The sequence below is a fragment of the Merops nubicus genome, unplaced genomic scaffold (genome assembly GCF_000691845.1).
Source record: "Merops nubicus isolate BGI_N331 unplaced genomic scaffold, ASM69184v1 scaffold13102, whole genome shotgun sequence".
NCBI classification, from domain to species: Eukaryota; Metazoa; Chordata; class Aves; order Coraciiformes; family Meropidae; genus Merops; species Merops nubicus.
This window is the reverse complement of record NW_008594513.1, coordinates 562-28,267: the sequence shown is the minus strand read 5'-3', so window position 1 is coordinate 28,267 and position 27,706 is coordinate 562. Positions and strand designations below refer to the sequence as shown.

The window sequence follows — 27,706 nt, the reverse complement described above, 5'->3', positions numbered from 1 at the left end:
GTAAATTGATATCCTGCACTCAACACTATAAACTGTAATTGAAACTATTTCCTTGTAAAATGTAGTGTCATAGTGATAAATGTTTGTATTGGAAAATAAACATTTAAGTTTGTGATACTTTGAACTTTGGGAATACATTGATTCCCTCTCTTCATTAATATACTGCTAATAGTAAATATGTAGTGATAACACTAAATTAAAGATTAAAATGAAATGCTCTTACTAACAGTGATTTTCAGGATTTCTGTTAATGGATTCCAGTGCTTTAAAGCTAAGTGCTTTATACTGTCCACCGTTTTATGTGTAAGTTTTGAATTTCAAATATCCAGTTTTAAAGGTACTAATAAGAAGGACAAAGAGAGCTTGAAGGTTATTTGTTCTGTTCCTTTGAGTAGTATTTAAAGTACCTGAGATTTACATATACAGAGGTTCCTGTGCAAAAGTTGTTATTTTCTTTAAAAATATAGTTATTTCAAATAGTGCAATTATGTCAGCATTATCTGTTAAGCAAAAATACTGTTTTTATTATAGCTCTTTTTTAGTGGGTTTTGGTGACATCTCAATGTTTTTGATGTGATGGAAGTGATTCTTAAAACTTGTACCTACTGTGGTGCCTAATGAAAAAGCTTGTAGAGATGAGGCTCAGCAGCAAATTGTCACCAGTAAGCTGAGCTGTGAGTAAGTGTTCTCACACAAGCAGGAGCAGCAGCTATGCATGTAATTCTTTACCCAGCTGGATTTATATACATCTTTGTGTGGACTCTGATTGTACATGTGTTTCCTCATCCAGGTAAAATTGTATGGTTTGCTTTGTCATGTCTGCAATTTAAAAGTATAAACAGAGTCCGCATCTAAAAAATTAGTATTGCTTATTAGTAATTATGTTCTGTGTTATTACTATTGTTTTTCTGTACTAGAACTGCTGTCCTAAACCTTTTCAAATCTTTGTGGACAGAATATTTATTTATTTCTGGAAGTCCATCCCTCTTACAATGCATACTTATTGTTTTACTAAATAAGTTGTGCCTCTTGCTTTTAAGGTGTTAACTCTTGCTTTTAGAAAAATGCACCCTGATGTGTGTGACTTTTTGCAGCCTAATTATCTCTTGTGTAGACAATGATCGGTATGTCTTAACTAGGTTTGTTTCATTTACTACTATTGACAGCTGGGGCCTTGGTTTACGAGAGGGTATCACCATTATTTGAGCTGGAAAAGGCATTCAGTGAGTGAATAAACTGAGCAACAGACAGCTAAGAACCAAGTCAGAGTGGGCAGAAAGGAAAAGAAACACGTCAGGTTTTGGCAATCTTTCTTTTCCACTTCAGCAGTTAGAGAGACAGTGATAAAAACTAAAAATGCAACAGCTACACTGCAATGTGCCCTGCTGGCAATAAGGCAAACAGTTCACTTCACAAGGACCAATTTAGAGGTGGCAAGCATTTTGAAAACACAGCTGTTCACACAAAGCTACCTTTCAAACACGTCAGCTGAAAGAGCCACTTCTCAATTCTTGTCATTATAATCACTTTGAGCATTTCTAAGGACAGAAATCTGGAAATGTCACTAACCAAAAATTAAGCCACAAGACATTTCATACCTCACTTGGTTTTAGCTGCAGCACTTAGGGATTTTTTTTTTTTTTAAGTGTTTGTTATGGAAATATACAGACTTGAGTTTGAACATTTAATATCTTATAATTTTACAAGGCAATTTTTCCTTATTGTGTTATCAAAGATGCAACAGCTCATATATTTGACATATTTCAAGAACTGACACAAAAATATGGCATTTTTTCCCCTCTATAAAAATGTAAGCGTGAAGTTTTTATTGAAATATGTACAGAAAGTTTGTGGCTGAGGCAGGACAACAAATTTAGGTTAAGGCACAAAAACATAATACAGATTTTCAAAACAGAATCAGTCTTGAGTAAAATTATTTCTGGAAGTAAGCTCTACTCGTTGGTTCAATACAGTTGCTGGAAATCCTGTATGCTTTGTAAAACCTGAAAGAATTTCTGCTAGCATATGTAGTTTTGCTTTCATTCCGCTCTCTCAAGAGGAGTTTCATGCAGAATCCTGTTTCTTTTTGCAAATACAAATTAACAGTTCACTGTAATATGCTCTTCATGTTTTCCATTCTTGCATACAACTAACATAATCTCACATCAAAATGTGTTTTTTTTTTTTTTTTTTAAATGAGTATATTTCTGACTATCTTAGTTCTGAGGTGTTCAGCTTGGGCAGCTGACAGTATCAGATGCCAGCTGGATTTTTGGAGTCTTAGGCTGAAAATCTCAAAAGTGAGTATCTGAAATATCTGGACATGTTTGAAAAATTTACTAGGGCTTTCAGCTGGGATATTGACTAATTTTGTAAATCTGCTTTACTTTTTTCCTAATGACTCATTTGTAGAACTTCAGGCTGGCCCTGAATAACATTAACTGCAAGATGTAGAGGAAATGACAAAGCTACCTGTATTTAACCCTAGAAGCAATTTGCAGTATCCAAATTAGTTCAGCATATGTGTTTATATTTATTTTGTGAACTCATTACACTTCCTTTTAATTTTTTCCTTACTTTGAATAAATTTGCCTGTGAGAAAGGCAGAAGCTAAAATGTTTAATAAGACTGTAAAAGAGGACAATTTCTAATATCTTAAACCGTTATGAGGTTTCATACATCCTTAAAAGTTCTTTGTATCTGTGGACTTTGTGTCTACTGTCCTTGTGCTCTTGTTTAATGCATCTTAATGCGGTAAAACAGATCAGAGGAATTATCATGTAGGATTCTTTAAGAGCTTGCTGTAGTTCTATTTCTTGTAAAAATCAGTGTTACTTTAAAGTATTTTTGAAAACATTGCAAAACAATAAATCGTAACGTTTTGAAAATACAGTATTTAAAATAGATGTGCTGAAAACAAAGTAAAGTGTAAGCCAAAGGAACCTTTACATATAGTGTGTGATAATATATTACACATGATATTTTAGAATAACTTCAATGGACTTAAATGAACATTTGGTTAAACATTCTTTTAAACATGCTTTTAAAATAGGAGGATGGAAAAGATATAGTACTTGTTTCCTAATGTATTTTAAACTGGATTACCATGACTGATGCTGGAATGGCAGGTAGGTATGGATCACCTACATGTGAGTAAGGTCTTTGTCAATCATAATCACAATGCTTAATAGAAATAATACAAGATTTTAAACTATTATTAATTTGGTGGCAGCTGCAATATTGTGCACTAATTAAAAGTTGGAATCATACTACTGTATAAGGACAATAGTGTATAAGGGCCACGATGTCTTGTGTGCTAACTTGCTGCAAAACAAAACTGTGACCTTCACTCTATGGAGCTTAAAATTTAAATAGAAGAAGAGGGACAGCTGATGATTCAGGGCAAGAAAAAAAAGAAGACACTACGTCAGTCTCCAGATATCTGTGGGATTTCCCTTTTCCTCTTAACTGTAGTTTACTATCATGATCCTGGATTACATTTGTAGTCATTGATTTTGGATTTTCTGTCTGTAGAACTCTCTCATGTGCTTTTAACTTTTAATCACACACTCCCTAGCCATTGACTAAATCTGACCTTTTCACAGATGTCCTAGCAAAAGAAGACAGAAAATTCATTTGATACTTGGTGAAGGAGTTAAAAATTTCAGTAATTACAATTACTTCATTCTTTAGTTCTTTTTTTATAGCACAGGTGTTAGAAAATTGTATTTACATGACAAGAGGATGAATTTAAATGGAAGTTGCACATTTCTTTACCATTTATATTCTAATTTCTGATATGGCATTCTAAGTCCTCATGCAATATTTTTAATGTGTGGCAGCTAGACTACATCTAATAATTTTATATACTTAGATTAGTTGTAAAAGAAACTTTACAAAGAATATGATCTGATTTCTTGTTTCTTCTTAAAATCAGATATTGAATGTATAATTCTGTTGTATTCTTCTAAAAATTTAACTTGTTCCTAGAATTACTTGTTTAGATTTTTTTTCTTAAATAGTAACTGCACATATGTGTTTTCTATTGTCAGAGAAAAATAGCAAGGATTAAATGTTAAGAATAACCTTTCAAAGTAATTAGATCTTTATCTTTATAATAATCCGAAAACTTAGAAAGGTTTCACTGTCTAAGTAATTTATTTTTCGTTGCCATTATCAAGCAATTATGTCAAAAAATTATTGCTGTAACTTGGGAAAGTAATGTGTTAGTTTAATTTAGATTTATTCGTACATGTTCAACTTCTTTTTGACAGTTGTCATGTTAGTAGAAGCACATATTGGCAGTTACCTAGGCACATAGTTGGCAAGCGAGCAGTCACGTTCTGGATGTGGGTGAATGTACTGAGTTACCAGATGCTTCAAGCAGATGGCCAGAACTAAAGATGAGTGAGACCAGTTTTGGCTTGATTTTCTAGAAATCTATCATACCAGTTCTGGGGATCTATGGTACATTTGACTAGTAAAAAAACCTAGCCAAAATCCTGCACAGCTATTGGCAAAATCTGCATTTTGTGATGTTTTTTTTTCCCTTATGGCTCTTAAAATGTAAATATTAAACATGCCTAAAACATAGAAACAGGTGTGTTCAGGTAGCTGCAATAAAGGAAGAGAAAGATAGTGGCTGTATTTAGTATATAATGTTTTCCCTGGGAATTTATTAATTTTTAAAAATTTATTGTGGGAAAAAGGTTGCTGTAAAAAAATAACATCGTAAGAAACACTGTAATTTTAGGTGTTAAAATTTCTATTAAATATTTTTTAATAACAAACATTTAGGCTTGAAAGACCTAAGTTATATTAAATGGTCTGTCTTTAATGGCAGACTCCTAATGGTTAATGGATTCACCTTTTAGCTTTTGGTATATTTATGGTTTGTTTGGGGAAATGGTCACATCAAGGGTAAGTGTCCTTAAAAAATTAAAAAGAAGTCCACTGTGTACTGTACTGATTATCAACTATAATAATCTTAAAACATAAAAGGGCCTAATGAGTGTAGTTATATAAAGAAAATCCTGCTACAATCCCAGTAAGTACTTGATGTGTACTTATGTTACACAGAGATGTATTAAGGGAAAAAAATGTATTGTTTGTCATTATAGTAAGTAGAAATACCTTAATAAAAAAAAAAAAATATATATTTTGGAGGTGCCAGTAGTAGATGAGATAATATTTTCTATGTCATGAATTTTCTTATGAAATTAGGCTGAATTTAACTTTATAATTGTGAATATATTGGATGATTACTTTCATTCTGAGCCACTTGGGAAACCAGGTTCACAATGTATTGTTCAACAGAAATTGATTTTTTTTTTTTTTTTTTTAATTTAGCTTGAGGCAGTGTAGAGTAATGATTTGATGAAAAACAATTTGAGAATGCAAAAACTGACAATGCATAAACTAGAATAGTATTGTAAAGAGCTGAAAATAAAAGTACTGTTTTCTGCTGTGGTTTATATCAGTTGGAGTGATTTATGCATACTTATAAACTACCAGCTCATAGAGATACTGTCATTTCTGATATCAGAAAGTATTTTGGTTTGTATTTAGTTTTAATTACAGTTTTTGCTTAGCTGAGCATCTCATTAATACCATTACATGTTTAATTTTTTAATATAATTTGCAAAACTAACGTTTTTAGACCTGAAATTATTGCTTTTGTGCTTTTATGACCCCTTCGTCAGCTCTAATCCACACTACAGGATTATCATGGTTCATTTCTTATTTCCCCAGAAGTGAATACATTAAAATGCTGATCTTATTTTCTCTTTATGACTTGCTTTTTCAAATATGACCAGAAGAAAGAGTAAAAATACAAAATAAATAGCAACACTTACAGTTAAGTACAGTATCCCTTCTACTGTGTGTGGTACTACAGCTAAGTAATCATATAGTTCCTGGCACAGCAACTGAATCCTCTTTCAAGGGTTTTTCTTTTCCTTTCAAAATGGCAAATTTATTTAAACTATTGTACTTCTAGCATGTGTAGTTTTATAACCACCTTACCTACTTCATCTTTTTCCAATGTACGATCCTTCTATCATTTCCTACTATTTTAAAAGATTTTTTTGCATTCATTCAGTCCTTTAATGTTAAATGATTTGGCTCATTAGCATGTCACTGAACAGATTTATTTCAATTATGAAACTTGCATGATACAGTCACATCTTGATTTTGTATTTCTTAGGTCTCTAGCATCTATCATCCTTTTTCATCACTATTCTGCATTTTGGATGCCAAATCTGACAGCAGTGTTAAAATCAAGGTTCTGATGTCCCAGGGAATTTTGACCAGTAGTTACTGTTAAAAGTATTCAAGTCAATCAACCAGATTGTGATCACTGTACTCAGAGCCTGTGCTAGATTTCCATTGAGAAGCGTAATTTCTGTTGCATTTTGTTGTGATTCCTCCTTATGATTCAAAGACTATGGATAGACATATCTGCTGTAGGTGCATACCTCAGGAACACTGCCTCACGTATTATGATAAGAATCTTAGAGATGTACAGATGCATTTGTGCAATGAAATGCATCTTGCTATAGCAAAATGGCTTTTCAAACTGAGCAGAAATTAAGTTTCAATTAAGATACTGAAAGGACCCTATTAGTGGTGATTATGGAATGATTGAATGAAGAGTTTTGTTCATCACTAGTGTTGAAGTGGGATAGATGAACAATTTCAAATTGTCTTTCCAGTTTGTCCTTCCAAAAATATATGACATAATTTTGTAATAATGATAATGTTAGGTCAAAACAACCTGCTTTTTTATTGTGAGACATTTATTTTTAAGTCTGATTTCAGCATTTTTGCTTTCAAACAATGATGTGGCTCTCTTTTCCAGCAGTAAAACAGCTTGAATATGTGAAGAAAGATAGATATTTCAACAGTGTGACATTCCAATAGTATGAAATGATGAATTAAGCTTTCAGGGTCTAGTAGTAATTTCTGCTTCAAAGCTGGAAGACATCAGAAGAACTATCAGAAGTAAGGAGAAAGATATGGGATATTTGATTTGATAGGAGGATCACTGGCACAGGCATGCCTTTTTTGAAAAAGCAAATATGAACCTAGCATATGCCAAACCCCATTAGTTTCATTTATCAGCCACAGGTAAGAACTCCCATGAAATGCTGTATATGGTTCTAGACCTCTAGTCAGAATATATAGTTAAAGTCTCTTATATTATAATTATCCTTCCTTCAGGCAGTAGTTGTCGCCTTGTTCAATATTATAACGATGGAATTTATGAACCACCTGTCTGTCTCCTTGCAAATGACTCTGTGTCCTCTGCTAATGAGCATGGAAATGTCACCTTAAATTGCTTTACCATTCTTAATGCAAAGAAAACAAAGCATGGAAAGCATCTGAGGTTCAAAATCTGTGCCAGTTGTTAAGTTTGTGTTAGGATACATTAAACTGTCCTTATGGTATCCTGTCATATGTAGAAATCGAAAATTTTGAAAGTAACTCCAGATTTATTTTTTGTCATGTGGAATAGGGGATGCGGAACAGTCTGAGTGTTTTAACTCCTATATTTTCAAACCCTGACCAATCAGGTTCAGTTTCTAATGCTGGTTGTGGAGAATGATCATGATGTAATCCTGAAATTCCCATTCTAAATCTTCATTGCCATCTGGTAACTTTAAGGTTAAAGTGACCTTTAACTTTAGGTAACTTTAACCTAAAGTAACTTTTTCTAAAGGTAAAGGTTGTCGTTATTCTGGAATTAAATGAATAGGCAAAGGAACACATCTGAATGGCTGAGAACTTGAAAAGTCAAAAAAATGAAAATATTTCCCCGAAGGTGACAGAATGCTCTTTTCTGTCTCCTGTCATTCATGAGAGATAATGTGAGCTACACCCAGGGAAGATGCAGTACCATTTGAAAGATGTAGAAGTATTGAGTAGAAAGTTTTAGCAGTTATGAAGTGAAATAGCTTTGTTTGACAGTCCTTCAGGAGCAAGCTTTTAGGATTGATCAAGACCTGCATTACAAGCAGGAAGGAAAATACACAAAGGCCATAAAATCTTTGGCTTGAAAAATTGGGGTTTAGTTTCATTATATTTCCCATGTTGCTGCTAAACATCAGAGTTGAGTGGTAATAGATAAGTTAAAAATAAACTTGCTGTTTCATTGCTCTTTTTCTACAAATAATTTGTTTTTAAGGGTCAACTTTTACAACACTTAAACTATTTTTAGATAGTTAATAAAAGCCTGTCTTGGAACAAAACACTGAAGAATTATTGAGATGAGTTCTCTTTACAGTCAAGATGTCTAAATCCCTTTTAATGTCCTTTGAGTTTATATATCATATGGACACTAAAAACTGAATATTCAGTAGTCTAACATTTTAAAGAAACATGGAAAATCTACTGCCGATGGAGACATAGATATTTAGTTATGAAAAGCAGCTTTACCTTGAAAGAAATAAAAATGGAAGACTGCAGTTACATATTGATGAAGATAAAGCAAAGCTTGGTATTCATTTGAAAACTGTCATAGAATCACAGAATAGTAGGGATTCGAGGGACCTCTGGATATCGCCTAGTCCAAAACCTCTGTCAAAGAAGGGTCACCCAGAGCAGGTTGCACAGCATTGTGTCCAGGAGCGTTTTCAATACCTCCAGAGAAGGAGACTCCACAACCTCTCTGGGCAGCCTGTTCCGTCACCCTCAAAGTAAAGTTCAGATGGAACTTCCTGTGTTCTGGTTTCTGACGGTTGCCCCTTTTCTTGTCACTGGGCATCACTGAAAAGAGTCTGGTTCCATCCTCTTGACACCCACCCTTTAGATATTGCTAAGCATCGATAAGACCCCTCTCAGCCTTCTCTTCTCTAGGCTAAACAGGCCCAGGTCTCTCAGCATTTCCTCGTAAGAGAGATGTTCCAGTCACCTAGTCATCTTTGTAGCTTTCTGTTGGACTCTCTCCACTAGCTGCCTGTCTCTCTTGAACTGGGGAGCATAGAACTGAAAATACTACTCCAGATATAGTCTCACTAGGACAGAGCAGAGGGGGAGGAGGATCTCCCTTGACCTCCTAGCCGTGCTCTTCTTAATGCACCCCAGGATACCATTGGCCTTCTTGGGTGCAAGAGCACACTGCTGACTCATGGTTAACTTGCTGTCCACCAGGTTTCCCAGGGAATTTTCTGTGGAGCTGTTTTTCAGCAGGTTAACCCCTAACCTGTACCGGTTCGTGGGGTTATTCCTCCCTAGGAGCAGGACCTATCATTTACCTTTGTTGAACTTCTTTAGGTTCCTCTCTCTCCAACCTTAGTCTGTCCATGTCTTGCTGAATGGCAGCACAACCTTCTGGTGTGTCAACCACTTGTCCCAGTTTTGTATCATCAGCAAACTTGCTGACGGTACACTCTATCCTTCTTCTAGTCACTCATGAATATGCTGAACAAGGCTTGACCCAGTACGGATCCCTGGGGAGTGTTGCTAGCTACAGGACTCCAACCATACTCTGTGCTGCTGATCACAACTGTCTGAACTCTGTTATTCAGCCAGTTCTCAATCCATCTCACAGTCCACTCATTTAACACACACTTCATAAGCTTACCTATGAGAATGTAATGGGAGACAGTGTCAAAAGCCTTGCTGAAGTTAAGGTAGACAACATCCACTGCTCCCCTCATCTACCCATCCAGTCATGCCATCATAGAAGGCTGTAAGACTGGTCAGACAAGATTTCCCTTTGCTGAATCCATATTGACCACTCCTAATAATCTTTTCCTATATGTGCTTAAAGATGATGTCCAGAATAAGCTGTTCTACCCCCTTTAAAGGGCTGGAGGTGAGACTGACTGACCTGTAGTTTCCTGGGTCTTCCTTCTTGCCCTTTTGGAAGACCGGAGTGACGCTGGGTTTCCCCCAGTCCTCAGGCACCTCTTGTGTTCTCCATTACCTTTCAAAGACGATGAAGTGATCGTGTAGTGATCTCTGCCAGTTCTAAAAGATTTCACCAGAAATTGAGCAAGTTGTGTTATTGGTAGCCTGGTCTATTACCAAAGTATTTTCTTTTGTCAAGGGAATTACTGGTTTGAAATGAATAATTGTTTTGTTGAGAATTAAGAGATCTTTTGAATGTATCTCCAGCAGGATTGCAAAAACTTTTTCTTATCACTATCCAGGATGATTATCTAATAAATAAGAAGGTATCAAGGATGTTTTGGGTGTAGGCAATGCTCACATAATGTTTGCAGATCCCATGTGCAGCTGATAATCATAGTTGGTTTTTTTTATTTGTTTTTGCATTGTGAATAATCTCATTTTAATACTGTGTACTTGCCAAACTGATAACCTAGGAAACCTTAAGGTGAAGTAGTCTTGATGAGCTCCATTTTTTCCTCTTCCTGGTCTTCTAAGCTATTTTCAGGGGTTTAATTCTTTCAAGAATTTCTACAGGAGCTCCCCTTTGTGTCAGAGAAGTAAGAATTCTATTCTGGTAAAGCAGAAAGACTCCTATTGATGCCCTCAAGTACTTGTCCCCTATTTATGGACTCAATTTCTAGAACTGTTAAGGAGAGAGAGACAACATTTTTCTCCTTTGAACTTGTTACAGAATGTAAAAGAATTTTGCAACCTACTAACTATGTTTGGTGAATGGGAAGATTTGCTTTTATTTATTTTGCTTTACTGTATAAACAAAATAGTAGATTACATACAAATGTGATCCTCAAAATCTAATGGAAAGATATGTCTGCACATTCTAGTGGAAAAATCTTTCTGCTTCATTTGCTTAATTGTGAAATAACATATTTTTCAAGCTGTTATTAAGGTTTGAAATGATTAGCCTTCATTAGTTTGGTAATTAGTTTAGGCAGATTGTTTTGGAACAGGCTCATTTCTATCTTACTGCTACCAAGTCTATCATATTTTTTTTTCTACAAAAATCACTCCTGATGAATTTTTCACCATGGTTTTAATTGCTTTCCCTTTTAAAAATAACAATAGCTAAGAAGCATGAAATACAATTTCTTTGCTGGGAAAAACCCTTAATTCCAGAGGCTACACATACTAGTTTGATATTTTAATGTTTAGAAGTGTTAAGCTTCCATTCTGTATGTTATAAAAAGAATGTTGCAGGGATAGATGGATTTTACAAATAAGTACCAGACAAGTGTAGGTAATTATTTGGCTCTGTCAGACAATGTATTTTTAAAGCAACAGTTCCTGTAATACACTATTTATTAAATATACTTTTTTATATTCAAAATTATTATCATCAGATTTCAGTGACTTCTGTCTGATGTGACAATATTAATGAGGGTACTGACACTCATGGCAATACCATACCTATTTCTTCATAAAATAGATGTCAGTAGAGTTAAAAATAAAGTTCCACTGCACTGATTTGCCATAGGAAAGGAAGATACATACAGAGTATTCTACAGTTTTGATGTGTAAGAATGCAGCTGTGTTTAATTGTGCTTTCATTTATTTCTGTAACTGGAAAATATTCGGGAACTTATTGATTGGAAATCAGTTTAAGGTAGCTCCGTCCATATCTCCTAGCCTTGAACATTCTGATTTGGGGGATGCTGTTATGTAGCATTCATAGTCTTCCTGCCAGTCAGCTTCAGAGTTTAAAGTAAAAGTAATTGGTAAAAAAAGACATCAAACTATGATTTTTCTTTTATTTTCAGTTTGGTCATCTAAGTTGCAGCTTAGCTTTGTAAAATAGCTGTGGAATTTTAAGGAATTTAACTAGGTGAAAAATTATTAGTTGTAATAAATTAAAATTTTGCTTATTCTGAAAGCTGTAGGTACAAACAGTGATAACAGTTTTTGTCTGCTACAGGCAGACAGGAGAGTGTAAGATGAGTGGAAAGAGAAAGGAAATTTCCCATCCCCCCAGTTTTGTGGTTCTCTTGCTCACCATCTTGGGAAGTTAACTGAGTTGGAAGTAAAACTGAATTGATGGTAACTTAATTCTACTTCTGCTGTACTCAGTGAATTCCATCAGTTCTCAGAGAAAAAAAAAAAAAAAAAAAAAAATAATTCCTCTGTCCTATGAGGGCCCTTTGTTTTTTGCTCAGGCTAGAGCTATCTGTCTAATGCCTGTTTGGGGACGCATGTGGTAAGAATTTGACTTCTACAAGAGCTCAACTTTTATTACACGTCGTCTGAAAGATCTCAAATTCTAGCCTAAGCTTCATGTTTTTTTGGGTTATCAGTGTTTCCTGCTTTCTGTTGTGTGCTGTCATATGTATTAGATTTCGCTTACTAGTTCTGAATTACAGAATTTAACTGCATGCTCCTTTAAATACCTTTTGTTTTTCATTCATGCAATTTCAATAAATATAATAATTCATATTGTTCTTTGATATTCTGAGTTTACTGTTTTCTCTGTGTAACACTTTTTGTTGGAGCTATTTTCTAAGTGAATGGCTCACTTTTCATAAAGTATTGTTTATGAACTTTATTGAACCCAAATCAGAATTTGCTTTAAGCTGAACGATTTTAAGTAACAGACCTAAAATTCATTTTGCACAGCTTTTTGAGTGAAAACAGAGTTATTCATACAAATTTGAAAAGCAAAAAAAGGATGCAAGTGTTGTCCTGTAACATCATTCAGAATGTCTCAGTAACATTCGCAAATATTTTTTGCACCTTTTCCCCAGGTTTATCTTTCTGTGTTATAGACATAAGTTCTAAAAATACTAGAAATATTTCTAGAAATACTTGTAATCTATTTTCTGAATTCTTACATGAAAGGAACTTGAACAGAATGGTCCAGTGCACATGATGTTCTTTTCTGCTGAGAGATGCTTTTTATGCCACTTAGAAAAGTCTATTAATTCCTAAGGGCTCAATTGTGCCTGGTTAGGCATAGATTATAGAAGAGTGTGATGATGAGCTTCATTTTCTAAGATAACCGCATGGACCTAGAGTGCCTCTGGAGCTTAGCCTTGTACAGAGTCACACAAAACTTATCTTTCTAAGATAACCACATTGACCTACAATGCCTCTGGCTGTGGAAATGGTGGATTTGAGGACAGGAACTTGAATATAGGGTTCTCATTTATGATATGAAAAGCGAAAATCATCACAAGCCACTCTTTTCCATAAAAGAAATAAGATTTCTGACCATTGCTTCCTCTGCCTGGTGACAGAGATCTAGTCACAATCAAGTTAAGTGTGCATCAGTTTGCTTCTATTGTTAAAAATAAAAGTGAAATTTTATTAAACCAAAACTTATGATAAAGAAGCTACAATTTAATATACTAGATCGAGACATTTCATTGATAAGAATAGAAAAATATTGGGCATATAAATCATTTGGAATGTTCATTATACAGAACAAATTATTGCTCAGTCACTTTGAAAGAACAGCTCCATGGCCTTGACATTTAATCAGAGCAAGAGTATCATCTATTCAATCTCATATTCAGTAAGTCACCAATTAAAATTAGGTTTCTTAAGACCAGTAAAATGCAAAATGCTTGTGATTTTTAAAAAGTGTGGGTATTTTTTTTTTTTTTGTGGGTTTTTTTTTTTTTTTTTTTTTTTTTTTTTTTTATGTATCTGTGCTCTTTCCTTGGAAGATATGTTGAGGGACTTTAACCATAGAATGGCTTTTAAAAAAATTCTGTCTCTCTATCTTGTATAGAAAGATAAAATAAATATACAAATACAAGACAAACCACAAGCAGGATTTTGTTTATAAATAGAACAATTTCTAGAAATATATATTTATAACATTAAAAATCAATATTGGTTTCTATTTAAAGTGTACTCAGAGCAAGTATTAAGTTTATATGAGAACTAAAGTAACATATAGGGACCTATCACTGATTTGAACACTTAAATACAGATATATTGTACAATATACAACCTCTGTGCTACTGAATGTCTTTCAATATCTATGTGCCTAAATGTAATAAAATAATTATAAATTGTCATTAATTGATGAAGGTTTTGATACACTCAAATAACTACTCTGAATATTCCTTGGTAAATTTAAAGATTATCTAGTATTTTGACTCTAGTTTTACTTGTTTAATAAAGAAGTATATTACAGTTTATTGGTATTTACATCCTTGTTAATTGTTGTTTTGCATCTCACTATAAAGAATTAGGCTGAATACATGCATAACATATTAGAAATGCCATTAAGCAAATGACTCTGAATTAATGTTTTGCCTCTTTATGCTATGCAAAACAAATTTTCCCCAATTAATTTACAATTGATTACTCTATATTGTGCCCCAAGGGAACGAAAAAAAAAAAGTCTATTTATATGCTCCCTGCTATTCTGTTTTCTGTAGTTTGATTAAACTAAGCATCAAAAGAATAATCTATTGTATGTATTACCAAAGATAAATTAAGTTTTAAGAATCTAATCACTTATTTGTGTGTGTGCTCTTGACTAGCATAACTTTGCCCCTGAATTTATTGTGTTTAATTTACATATCTTTAATAATTTTTTAAAGTATATGTGCTTCCAAAGGGAAGCATGTGCTTTTAGCATTTGGACTGCCCAACATACGTAGGTATAAATGGTATGTAAGAAATGAATGTGTGTTATTTTCAGTCCAATTCACAGACACCTTCATTCATGTCTTGGGCACTTCTGGCTTGAATTCTTCCCGAAGCCTAAATATAGAATTAGCCTCTATTAGTTTACCCTCACAAATGAAGAAGATTCTATGCTACTAGACCTGTTCAAAACTTCTTACCTGTTCAGGACTTCTGTAAGTGCTGTTGTTTTCCTTGTCAGTTTAGTACTGTATTTTGCAGGTTTAGCCAAATGCCATTCTTCCTAGGTTTTGCAAAATCTCCATCCCTAATAATTGCAGAAAAATTGTATTTCCACATATTTTCTTCTGTTGAGCTGTTCCTCAGCTTTTGTATTCTTTCCTTAGGTACATGATGTTACAGAACAAAGCAGCAGAGACAAGTAAAATCGAGCAGTATTTACTGGTTAAAGCTTGTGAAAATAGCTAGCAGGAAGAATATTCAAACATTCAAATGCTTATATAAATCCAAAGACTTTTTAATTTTTCATTATTCTGTTTCAAGTACAAATTTAGAAATATTTTATTATCTGAATGAGGAGTCAGGCTTTAACCAAGTCTCTTTTTCTGTTCTATCAAAGCCATTTTCATGTTGGAACCGGAAAAAAACAAACGTACTGGGAGATGAGAAAAGAGCTTTCAATTGCTAGCTTGACCTATAAACTATAAATTATTTGTCCTGGCTTGATTCCGGTGCTGACTGCTCAGAAAAAGGTCTGTCTCTGGGATCCGGGCTGTGGTTCTCAGGTGGACAGAAAGGCCTCTTTCCAGGCTTCAAAAACAAAAGAAAGTTTTTCTTAAGGTGTGTTCATTCATGGCTAACTTCAGCTGGCCCCCTTTTTAGTATGCTGGTTATTTGGTTACTATTGCAAGACAACTCATAAATTATACAGGGCCTAACAAAGAGTTCATTTTGGGGAGAGAGGGCAGGTGATTAACTGCGAAAAGCTTTAATTCTTACTTTGAACTAAAACTTAACCTTTGAAGGATTATGGGAATTGGAGATCTGTATGATTATGCTTTGCAAGATGATGTCTTCTATATCATTAAAGAAGTTTTGAAAGTCTTACTTGTTCAGTATAGCAGTCTACTAGAACTGTAATAAAAAGAGAATGCAGTAAACAACTGTCAGGTTAGACAGAGTGTACATTTTTCTCCATATACCTCTTAATCTTTGTTTTTAATTTACACATAGAGCAATAGAGAAAATGAGATTGCAGAAAGATACATGTAAAATATATACAACACTTTTTCTTTAATATTCCTGCTTAAAGCAAATAACCTCTGCATGCTGTGACACTTAGTTCCCAATTCTCTGTGATGCTGAGAGATCCCGATAAAAGTGCACAGTATTATTCTTTTATAGGCTGCTCTCTGTCTCAGAAATAAACTGAGTAACATGTGGCAGTTGCTAGGGTAACCCTTTTTTTGCATTTTGCACAAAAAGTCCAAGAATAAAACACATGTAAATTGGCAGTGTGGAAAGCAGTATCATATACAGTTTCATATTCTCAATTTTTTCTTTATGGCTTTCCTCTATAGTATTTACATAACAATGAATTAGATCTGCTTCAGCTTTTACCTTGAGTCTTTCATATGCTTGTATTTTGCATGGCTCAGGAAGTTACTTAAACACTCAGTTACTAAGTTTAAACTGGTTTTTCTGCTGTCAAACTATCTGTATTTACTGTCAATAAGATATAGCTGTGGATGCTCTAAGTGCTGTTCATGTTTGTGGGGTGTGATTATCAGGTCACATAAGCAGAAACTTAATAGAATTTTAAAAGTTGTCTTTTGCACTTAAATAAGATTTCCTGTAATTAGTCAAATTCCATTAAGCATATAGCTTGAATGACAGTGACAGAGTGAAAAGCCAGCAGGTATTTACAAAGATGTGATTTTGTAGTTCATACAAGTCCAGTTGCAGGCCTGAACAGGAGTTCTTCTGACGCCAAACATTTAGTGATTTTTCTTGAAAATGTATGGTAATTAATTCTGCAAGTTGTTGTAAAATGAGCAATCCATCCTTGTTATAAAAGGAAATAATTTTATAAGGTATCATTAATATCTTGGTTTGAATTGCATTCAAATACTTCACCCCAATGAATGGCAAGAAGCAGACTTTGTCCAGAAAATATAAAGATCATAGCTTAGAAATTGTCTATAATATAACATTGATATTATTTTGGTGAAATGCTTGGTACTTCTAAAACTTATTTGTGTGTCAGACTTTTGAATTTAGAGTATGTTTGTGTTGGATTATTGATTTAGAGAGTTGATATAATACCAGTGATTAAGATCATCAAATATAATTTTTTTTTGGAAACGTTTTTCTTTATGAACGTTATCAAATTGTAGCTTTTTCTCGTGCTAGAGAACAGAAATGCACACTCTCTGCACAATATGTTTTCTAATATGAGAAAAACACTTTTAGGGCTTTCTGACCCTCCCTCTAAACTTAGTACTAAGTAAATCTCATGACAATGATTTTATGCACATTCAGAACTTAGCACTGAAAGGTCTGTCTTATGTTATCCACTGATAACAGTAGAGCAAACACTGGAGATCAGTGCTGCAGCTTATTTCTGCTCTGATTTACATTCCATGGCTTCAGTGAATTACGTGTAGCATTATAGCATGGTTCTAATTTGTCATCCTGTACACACTGATGTCTTTTTTTCAAAGATTAGGCCTAAAAATAGTGTTCATTTTATCATCTGTATAAAGGTACTCTAAATTTTAGGCAACTAATTGACCAGTTCATGTTTCTTAAATTATTGTGGTAGAAGTAATTACTGGATGAATCTTGATATTGAAGATAACTATGAGAAACTCAGCACAAATAATAGCTACAAATTAGCAAGATTTATCAGCAGAATCACTCCCCATGAAACTCATTGTGGGTTTATATCATGTAAAGAGTGAAACAGTTTAAGTATATTCACTTCATGAAGTAAAATGCCAGTCTAGGAAGTGAAAGCCAAAGTTTAGAGCTTAATATGAAGTTGTTATTATGCTAATTCTAATTCAGAATTGCTGATGCTGTGTTTTCAAGTCTGTATATAAAACTGGAGTATATTCACCCCCAGACCTATGAAATACACTGAACACCTGGCCAAGCAGAAATATATAGTTTGCAAGACGGTGATGTTTCAGGGAATTTTTCTCCTCTCCTACTAGAACATAGCTGTTTTCTGTTACCTGAATAAATACAGTGTATTATTTTAAAAATTGTAAACAAGACAGGTGGGCATTTAAAAATTTTTTAGTATCCTGCTGGGTTGTGGTCAAATTACCCTTCTCATGGTAGTTAACAGCAAAGCAAATATTGCCTCATGACTAAATGGGATTTTGTTTCCTCTACATCTGCTAGCAATCTGTCAGGCTGCCTGCCTTCTCAAAACTTTCAACTCCATACCTCTGGCTCAGAGACTAAATCCAAAACTTGTAGCAGGACAGACTGGACAGTGCATTGCACCTCTGGTAACATCTTAATTGTTCTCCTCTGATACAGTCATCTAAGACATCTAAGCAGACTCTGATGATAGTGGTGCTGTAGATTGTCACCTAAGAATTTTAGCAAAGGAGCAAGCCCCTCTACTGAGAGGATAATAGCATCATGGGCTAGTCAAGTTGGATGTGCAACCTCAGGAAGTCTCTAGTCCAATCTTCTGCTTGAAGCAAAGTCAGCTATTATGTCGAACCAGCTTACAGAAGGTAAAAATCAAACTTTGGAGTTTCTTACTAGCAGGTATGCGGGATTTATTAGTCTTGTCCTTTGACCATCCCATCTGACATAGAGCATGGTTGATTTTCTTCCATGTGGACTCAATACTGTACTTTGACATGGCAAACAAAATTTATTACCATTGAATAGTTGTAGGTAGATAGTCTACAATCTCAATGTAACTATTATTGTTTCCCTGGCGTATTTGTGTTAGGCTGCTAGGGTGTGTTTTTGTATAAACCTTTTATCAATTTGTCTTCATTATTTGATAACGTTTTCTATGTCTTTGTGCCTTTGCTAAGGACACACCAGCACAAGATATGTTGAAGAAATAGCATATAAAACAAATTTAAACCAAGTAAAGACTACAAAGACTTAATCCACATTCAATTGAGGTAAATGGAAGGATTTTTTGTTGCCTTTTGTGAACTTTTGGTAAACCTCAGAGACTGTCAGAGCAATGATGAAGAATAACACTTAAAAACTGGAAAGTTTATGAGTTTTGCAACCCTTAAAAGAGAAAAAGTATTGAAATTTGCAACAGAAGGCCAGAACCTGTGTTGGCATAAACCAACTATACCAACTGGTGGTATTTTTTCTGTTGTTTTGCTTTATTTTTTTTTTCCCATTTCCTTTTTATTCCCCAGTGTAACAGTAATGATCATGAACAGAATTATTTAGACATTCTAGCTATAGGTGAATGTAGCATTCTTTAAGAATATACAATTTCAAAATGTGTTAAGCATCTTTTTGATTGGATGGAGAGGATGGATTCATGCAGCAAATGTGAAGATCTGAGGATCAGATGATTATAGTATATTCTTTTCCAGGAGATCTAACTCATTAATGACAAGAGAAATGTACAGTGGTCTAGACTAGAACTGGGGAAAAGAGGACACAACTCATGAACAGTTTTGCAATGAATTCTAAGTTGCAAGTTAACCATTATGACAAACAAGTAAAAAGTCAAAGTTTTCCGGGGAGTACCTCCTCTGAATGTTTGGGAGCATTAAGTTATATTCTTAAATTCTTATTGCTATTAATGATGTGAATAGCAATACACTTGTATTGCTATTTGTATTTGGTTTTTTACTTTCCTCATTCATTTGTCAAGTAGCCATAGAAGTACAAAATAAATAAATTCAGTTAGTTTAGTTTGTTTTGTGCATGGAAACTCTTAAAAACAAACTATCCATAATCTCATTCCCTTTGCTCACAGGTGATAAAGTGACCATGTAAACACAGATGTCCTTCATGGAAAAATGTTTACTACAGACAAGTGAAATATAAATAGGAGCAATACGATACAGTGAGGACCATGTGGTTTTTGAAACATTGTTAATTTTAAAAAAATTTTAATATCTGTGAGTTATATTACAAGATAAGGTGCATATTAAATACTGAAGAGCTTTGCTTCTCCTTATGAACAGGCTGCCCAGGGAAGTAGTGGAATCTCCATCCCTGGATGTGTTTAAAAGTCATGTAGATATGGTGCTTAGGAACACAGTTTGGCAGTGGACTTGATAGAATTAAGTTAATGGTTAAACTCAATCTTAAAGGTATTTTCAAACTTAATTCTATGAGTCTATGATTCTATGTTCAAGATCATTGTTTCTGAATATTACTGTTTCCTTGCACAGGCAAAACAGAATGCACAGTAGTTTCCAATTGTTTTGCATAATTCTGCTTGCTTAAACTCTATTTGACCAGAAGTTGAAAACTAGGTTTGTTTCCTGTGTCTCTCATTGTGTAGTATTTAGGAAAACTACCTAACCAGCTTTTCTAGGCGATATGAACTGTGATTTCAAAGGTGTTTGTTTTTTTTTTTTTCTAACTGGCTGGGTAGATTTCCTTTCATCAGAACCTTGTTTATCAGAAAGTTTTGGATAAGAGGTTGTACCATACCAGTTGTAATTAGGATTATTTCAAACAAGAAGGCAAGTTCTTAAGCCATTACTTTTGTCTTTTACTTTGTGGCATGAGTAGAAGTAAAGCAACATGATGGATTTTGCATTTCTAGATAGAAAAATTATGAAAATACCAAAAAGCACTTATGAATCCTTTCTGCATCTGTTCACATCAATGGGAATTTTGCCATTTACCACAGGGGAAGTAAAATTACACTCAAAGATGGCAATTCTAAGGACCATCTGTGAAAGGTTTCTGTGTTGTTCTATCTAATATGGAAATTTTAATGGTAATAGTTTCATTTTTTTTTTTTTTAGCTGATATTTTTCTTATAATTACTTTTACACAGAACTCTTTTAAAATAATGTTAATAGGAAAGTGGAAACAAAGACAATCAGCAAAAATTCAAGAATGAAAAAAAGATAACAATTTCAGTTGAGGCTTCCACAATGGTTTTGATTTAGTCTGGTTTTACTAAGGTATTTGAACACACCAGAAATCACCAGCAAATACACAGTATCACCAGATTTAGAGGTACAATAAAGGGCAATATATGCTTTACTATCTGCAGCTGATGAAAGTTATAGATACTGTGTGAGTCATAGTTAATCAGATTTTGGGTTCTATCTTAAAGTTGTTTTAATATACCTTTTGCACTTTTTTTGTTGTTGTGGTTAGAAGTAACAGAATGTGTGTTACAAAATGAGTGTCCCTCTTGAAGAATGAAAGCTGGTATTTGGTTGTTACTGGGCTTTAAAGGAATGGAAGCATCTGTACCAGAGTGAACACAAATGCATTGGCTCTCCTGACTGCTGCTGAAACAGAGCAGTAGTAAGCATATAGTCCAAGTACACTAGGACTTGTTCTGAACCACAGGTTCTTAGTAGCATGTTTAGTTATGAAAATGTACTATTTTAGAGATAACACCATTGAAATATAAAAGTGAGTTTTACTCTAGTGAATAGAGTAATAAAAGTACTCTATTCACTAGTATCTAAGGGGGTTTCTTCCTATCAGAATGAGTATAGGGTTTGTGTGATGTGTATCCAAACACATAATTTTTTCTTGGGTCTATGGAAGTGAAAAATATAGGACTCTTGCTGTGCAGTTCCACAGATTGACTGGCTGTTCTTTATGCCCAGGAAAGATAAAGTCCAGCAGCTCAGCTGCTACTCTTGGAGGCCAGAGTACTTTTCCTTATGTGTTTTTGGAGTTTGGAGTTTAGAGTCTAAGCCTAGAATAGTATGCTGAATATCTCTTTTGTCTCTTATTGCACAATAAAAAGAAAATGACTGAAAATGTGTTTGTCTGATACAGTATTGATGACTGGATAATCTATATCAAAGCAACATTCAGAAGAATATGTTATCTGAATTATATGTGCTGGGTGAAATTGCTATTCAGACAAACATTTCTAGCTTTACACATCATTGTATCTGCAATTATCTCACTTATTCCTCTCTCACCTCATAAGGATACTTCTATAAACTGGTATAGTGCTCATTAATCATTCAATTTCTCTCAAGTGCTGTAGAGTTTTAGCCTTGTGCTTGGGCTTACCAGCAAGTAACTGGCCAAATAAATTAAAATGAAGCAAGCAGTGAAATTACTGTATTCTGGAAGTGTCATGAAATAGCTGCTGTATAGTCTCAGCTAAAAGTCTCAGCTTTTTGAAAGTTAACATGGTGCATATTGTGTAAAAATGAAAAGACGTATTCAAAAAGGTGTAATACATTGAATGTATCTAGGATAAACTTGTAGTGTTAGGCTTACAGGATAACCTAAGTAACAACCCTATTTTATTATAAACTGGTACTAAATGGGTGTTGTACAGATAATGTCCCTCAAGCTACAGTGGTAATGAAGCACCACTTGATTGTAATTTTATTTTTCATACCAAAAGGCTTTTTTGTATTTGTTTAGAATTTGAAAAGAGAAAATATTGTACTTTGTTAACTCATTGTGTTGTTCCTGGAACATATTTTTTTTGCAGTGGAGAGGGAGGAAGAATGTTTAAAGCCTGATTTCTGTATGGGATGTGGAAAAGAGCCATTTCATATTGTGCAGTGGGTTTGGAGCTGTTGTTACATAGGGAAGAAGTTTTTTGGAAGGCTCAGCCCATATGTGAGCCTAGACAAGAGCAAGGTCTCTCGCTTCTCTGCTCCTTCTGTGGCCTGCAGCATGGAGCTGGACAGTGTGAGGAACACAGCAGGTAATTCTGCACTTTGATGGAAACACTGTGAATTAGCTCACTGTTAAGCGTCATCTGCAAAAATTTCTGGTACTTGGCATGACCTCTAGAGAAAGCTGCTTTCCAGAGGGGAGAGGAAGATCAGGAAAAAGAACTTGGCAACAGGAGTGAGCTAGGGGTGAAGAAACCAATGTCTTTAGTCTGATTTACAGCTACCATGACACTTGCTAAAATCTTTGAGAAAAGTCTCCGTCTCCACATAAAAATTATTCCCATCAAGAGGAACAATTTTATTAGGCTTTAGGTACAGAATATATCACATAAATATGATATAAATAGTGACACATATATATCTCCATTTCAGCAGAGATGTGCCACTATTGTAAAGCAGAAGTACTAGGAGACATTTGTGTTTATTCTTATTCAGGGAACAAGTTAAACATTTGCACTTATTTAAGTGCCTCCCAAGTCAAGGATATATTTCTTGTGCTGTCTCGAATAACGTTGACTTTTTATTTTAGCACCATGATGACAAAACTAACCAAACTGAGCCATGGTTTCCTCTAACCTCTCAAGGCTACACTAGAAGAGCCCTAGTAATGTCTGACCATCTCATTGCCTTTGTAAAGACTAAGAGGAAAGTCATCTTTCCTTATCCAGGATAATGGCTATTCTGTGGTGGTTTTAAAAAGGTGTCAGTGCACGACTTTGCTCTTCATTGTGTGTTCTATTACATGATGTTTATTCTGGTTTGTTATTTTGTAATTTATTCAACAGGTACTTTCTGAAATTGTCTGATCCCTAAACAGAGAAATGTGTAAGCTTTTTTTTAAAAAAAAATATTTTATTTTTTAAAGCTTCAAGGAGCTTAAGATTTTTACCTTTCTTATACCAAATGGTTTAGAGACTTTAAAGTATTTCCTGGCAGAGTGGTTGTTATTTGCATGACAAGAACCCTCTAATAAAAGACTCTTTAGGTAATACTTAAACTCAGCAGATATTTTGAAAAATATTCCCTGTACCAGTTCAGCTTTGTGCTGTTTACCTCTGAATACAGATGCTTATGCAAGAAAGGGAACTGCTAAATGATTTCTTTCGTGCCAATATTGTCAAAAAGCATTTCTCAGTTTGACTGAGATTGTGGGAGTTGAAAGCAGAAAAGAGACAAAAATTCTTTTCTGCTCTAATTCAGAGGTCAGTAGAGTTAAGCTACCATTAAATTTGGGGCAGATATTTTAATGAATTCCAGAAATACAGCAGCTGAATAGAAATAATGGGAATACTGAGATGTTATTTCTTATTTCCTTTGAATTAGAGCATTACTACTTGTGGCCAAGCAGTTACAGTGAATAGGAAAACGAAAAGAGAGTGAGTTTTGTTGAGATAAATCTTTTGTGAAGAAGAAATATTTCTTAATGACGCATCTTTGAAGGATACACTGTATAAATTTCTGTTTATGAAATTAACCTTTCCCTTAATTTTAATGTATTTACATTTGTTTGTGTTTTGCAGAAAACCACTAAGAAGGTTTGGAAATACTAGGGGTCGGAGCATATCTGTTACTTGTTCTTTCAAGCAGTTTCTAAATTAAAGCTAAGAAATAAGAAAATAGAAGTAAATGATTGTGATAAATATAAACCTATTTATCAACTGATGCTTCCTTTCATTCATATGACTAGAACATGTGGTTAAATGAGAGAAGGAAATGTGCACATGTTGACTATCTTTTTTTTTCTTTGCTGTTCTTTTTATTATGGTCAATTTAGTATACATCAGCATCTTCCACATATAAGAAATAGGAAATCCTATTGACAAAGGGTATTTGGATTAAGGAAAATTGTGAAAGTAGGTTGTATTTTGCCCTCATGAAAATGCTCCCTCTGAGTAGGCGGTGCACTCAGCTACTCCACAAAGAGCCCAAAGTGGAATAGTCTTATTGGCATCCATACTGGATGTTCCTCTGGTGTAGATGAGTATAGCTCCATGTGCTGTGCTAATAAAACCATCAGTTCAAGTGAGCTGAGGATATGATCTTATTGCGGAAACACTGATGACATCATTTATAGATTTTATGTATAACATTGAAGGTCATACTGTTTGTCTAAATGAAGTTTTGGCATCAAGGATATTAAAGAAAGTTTTTATGAAATATGTCATTTCACAATAACAGCATTTAACAGATTGTGGACTGGTCAGTTGAATAAGTGGCAATGTAATTAGTTTTTACAGTTACATTACAGTTGTAATGAGAAGTATTGATTTTTCTCTTAATACTAATGTGTTTAATGACTTTTCTAATGACATCTGTCAATACTGTTTCTTCTCAAATTCTACTCACATTTTTCCTTCAGTAAAGTAAAGGATTTTAATTGCTTGTTGTATTCTTAGAATAAGAATTAATATTCTTTTCAGTGTGAGGGCTTGAAGACTTATAAAAATTTTAGAAGCTGTCCAGTTTTTGTTTTCAGAAAATAGTTCCCTGAGTGGTACTGATGAAATTAGGGTTTTGTCAGTTTTGTTTAATGGATATTGAGTAAAGTCTGTGGAATTCAAAATGGAAGGGTTTATTAAGATAGTTTCTGGCAGTGTCTCTCTCAAGAGTTTTGGTTTTCTTCAGGTTTTAATGGTACTATCTGGAGGAAGGACATAAGAATTAACTAAATCACTGATATTCCATATCTCACTAAAAACATACTTGTAGTTCAAAAAAGTTTTATTTGTTTCTCTGTCACGACTTTTCTTTCAAAAGTTAAGATAGAGCTTGTCTTGAAAAACTTTGCTTTCTACTGCTTATCTTCTGTTGGTTGAGATGCTTTAAAGGCTGGCTATTAAACACCAGCCTTTTAAAGTTAGAGTGGTTATCAGCAACAGCAAAGGTTTTGGGTTGCTTGTAGAATCATAATTAATGTAATAAAAATTAGAGGTAGGAGCCAAAGAAGGTGGCTCCAACACTGCTAAATGGTTGCTCTTACTTGAAAACACTTAATTGTGTCCTCCAGTGTCAAGGGACAAGTCATCACAAGTGTGTTTTTTTCATAAGTTGTTCATTCTTGATCAGTTAAAGGTTATGCATGGTATTTTTGATCTGCAGTAAAGGTAGCAATGTTGCCTAGTTGATCTGATCTAATTCTCATGCAAAAGAGAAATACCTACTTCTGGGAACTCCAATCAGGCATGCTTAGATGCCTTGCTCAGATCTACCACCCTGAAAGGTGGTACTTCAGCGTTGCCATAACAACGTCAGCCAGTCATTGTCTGACTCTACAACATTATTGCAGGAGCTTTGAGAGAGTATTAACCAAAATACAGTCACCATACATTATGACTGCTTTGCTGGTTGAGAATGTCTATTCTGTGTGCTGATGATATGATGCATGTACAACATTTTCTCTCTATATGTATGACTGGAATGACCATGTTTTCCTGAAACTGTTGGGCGTATCAATATACTCTAATTTGCTACTTTAATATATGTGGCAAACTCCATGATGCATTAGTATAAAGTTACTCATATTTACTTAATTTCTACAGTAAAAATGAGTAAGGAGAAAGATTCAGAAAAGCTGAGCATGCACCATGACATACAAAAAAAGTTTCATCTGAGTAGTCCTTTGCATATAGCATGAAGAGATCAGAATCAGGTTTTGTCCCCTTATTGTATAACATTTCAGTAAAAAACCAAGCCAGTAGCTTGAAATTCTTGTTCTAAAAACTAAAAAGCACAAGTGATGTGGGTGAAAACAGGATATTTAATTAATTGAACCAGAGACTGTGGTTCACATAATAACATAAGCCAGCTTGCTTCAAACAGATTTCATAGACCATCTGAGATAGAGGAAGCAAGCTTGCCAATAGCAGGAGCTAATGCTTCAATACCTTTCATTTTGTACTCTGAAAAGGAAACCTCTTCTTAAGCTCATTCATTTTCCAGAGGGAATATCGAATGCTGTGGCATATTGTCAGAGCTGCTTTATTGTCACCATTTACAAAGGTCACCTGAATTAATTGACTTCTTACCATACGTATTGTTAAGCTACCCGTTTCCTGACATTTATGGAAAGGTGACAGGCTTACAGCCATTGGCTATCTGTTGATGGTTGTCTCACAGTGTGTGTTTCTCAAAACACAGTAACTCTACAATTATAGGCAAATAATTTTGTTGTTGTAAAGGAACAGATTCTTTATGATGTTCTCCAGGGCGTACAGGAGTGAAGGAGTGGCAGGAAGAAAAGGAGTAGGAGAAATATTCTAAATACTGATCTGTTTTTGATACAGAAATAGTACTCTAAAAAGCAAACAAGAAGATGCAGGTTGTATTTTTTCACTCTGATGCATGCATTAGATACCTAACCTTTCTTTTTCATGGTGCAAAGTAAAATATCTCTGGCTTTCACTGATGCATGAATCACAGATCCATGCTGAATGTGTTTTCCTCTGAAGGGACACTCATACTGCATGACAGAAATGACATGAACATTCATAAACACAAACACATTAGTCAACAATAGTGCTAGCATGGGATTTTATGCTGATTAAATAGGTTACATAAAAAATTACTGTCTTTTTTCTATCCCTTTGCATTCACTGCCCCCTCCATCCCCTTATGTGGGGTTCTTTTCTTTTTGAACAGCAGTGCTGGGCAGAAACTCCAACTAGACATGTGAAAACAAAGACATGGAAAGCAAAGACAAACAGTTCTGAGCCTTCTTGTACTAAAACAGGCAAAGCTTTTATAGTGATGGATTTGAGCAGTGTCCTTACATGAATATATACTTTAGAGGCACCCTGCTGTGATCCTGTTAATTACCAAAGAAGATTAGAACTCTCCTGCTTAATGCAATCCTTTTTACCTAACGTGTCTGTTCCAGCTGCATCAATAATCAGACATTCACACTGTCCCTTCTAACTGGAAAGAGGATGTTTTTAAGTGAAAACATTTGCCACAATCCTTAAGATATAGGATGGCAGAAATTCAATAAATGTTTGTGATATATTCATTCAGCCTCACTGCTCAGTGGCTTTTAGGTCCTGACATAAACAGCATTTCCCTTCATCCTAGCACTGGAGAGAAGAAAGGAGGCTGTCCTGTATCTTGTTTTATTGGTTTCAAAACACAGAGCAACTGTGTAATTTGATTTTGCATCTGAAACATTAGGGAAAACGTTCTCCCTCTATACGCTTTTATCCTTTGATGTTATATTTCAAGCTAAAAAATGCACAAATCTGATACTCTTGCAAACATATTTAGGTTATCTGTGGCACAAAAAGCTAATTACAATTGCATGTCCATTTAAAAAATAAAATGTGAAAATATGCTAGTAAAATAACTTTACAAAA

General features: G+C 34.4%; 1 protein-coding gene across 1 annotated transcript in view; it reads right to left on the bottom strand.

Annotated features, from left to right (window-relative positions):
- Positions 1-27,706, bottom strand: part of LRRN3 (leucine rich repeat neuronal 3) — a 34,246-nt gene that overhangs the window by 6,315 nt on the left and 225 nt on the right. The window lies entirely within an intron of this gene.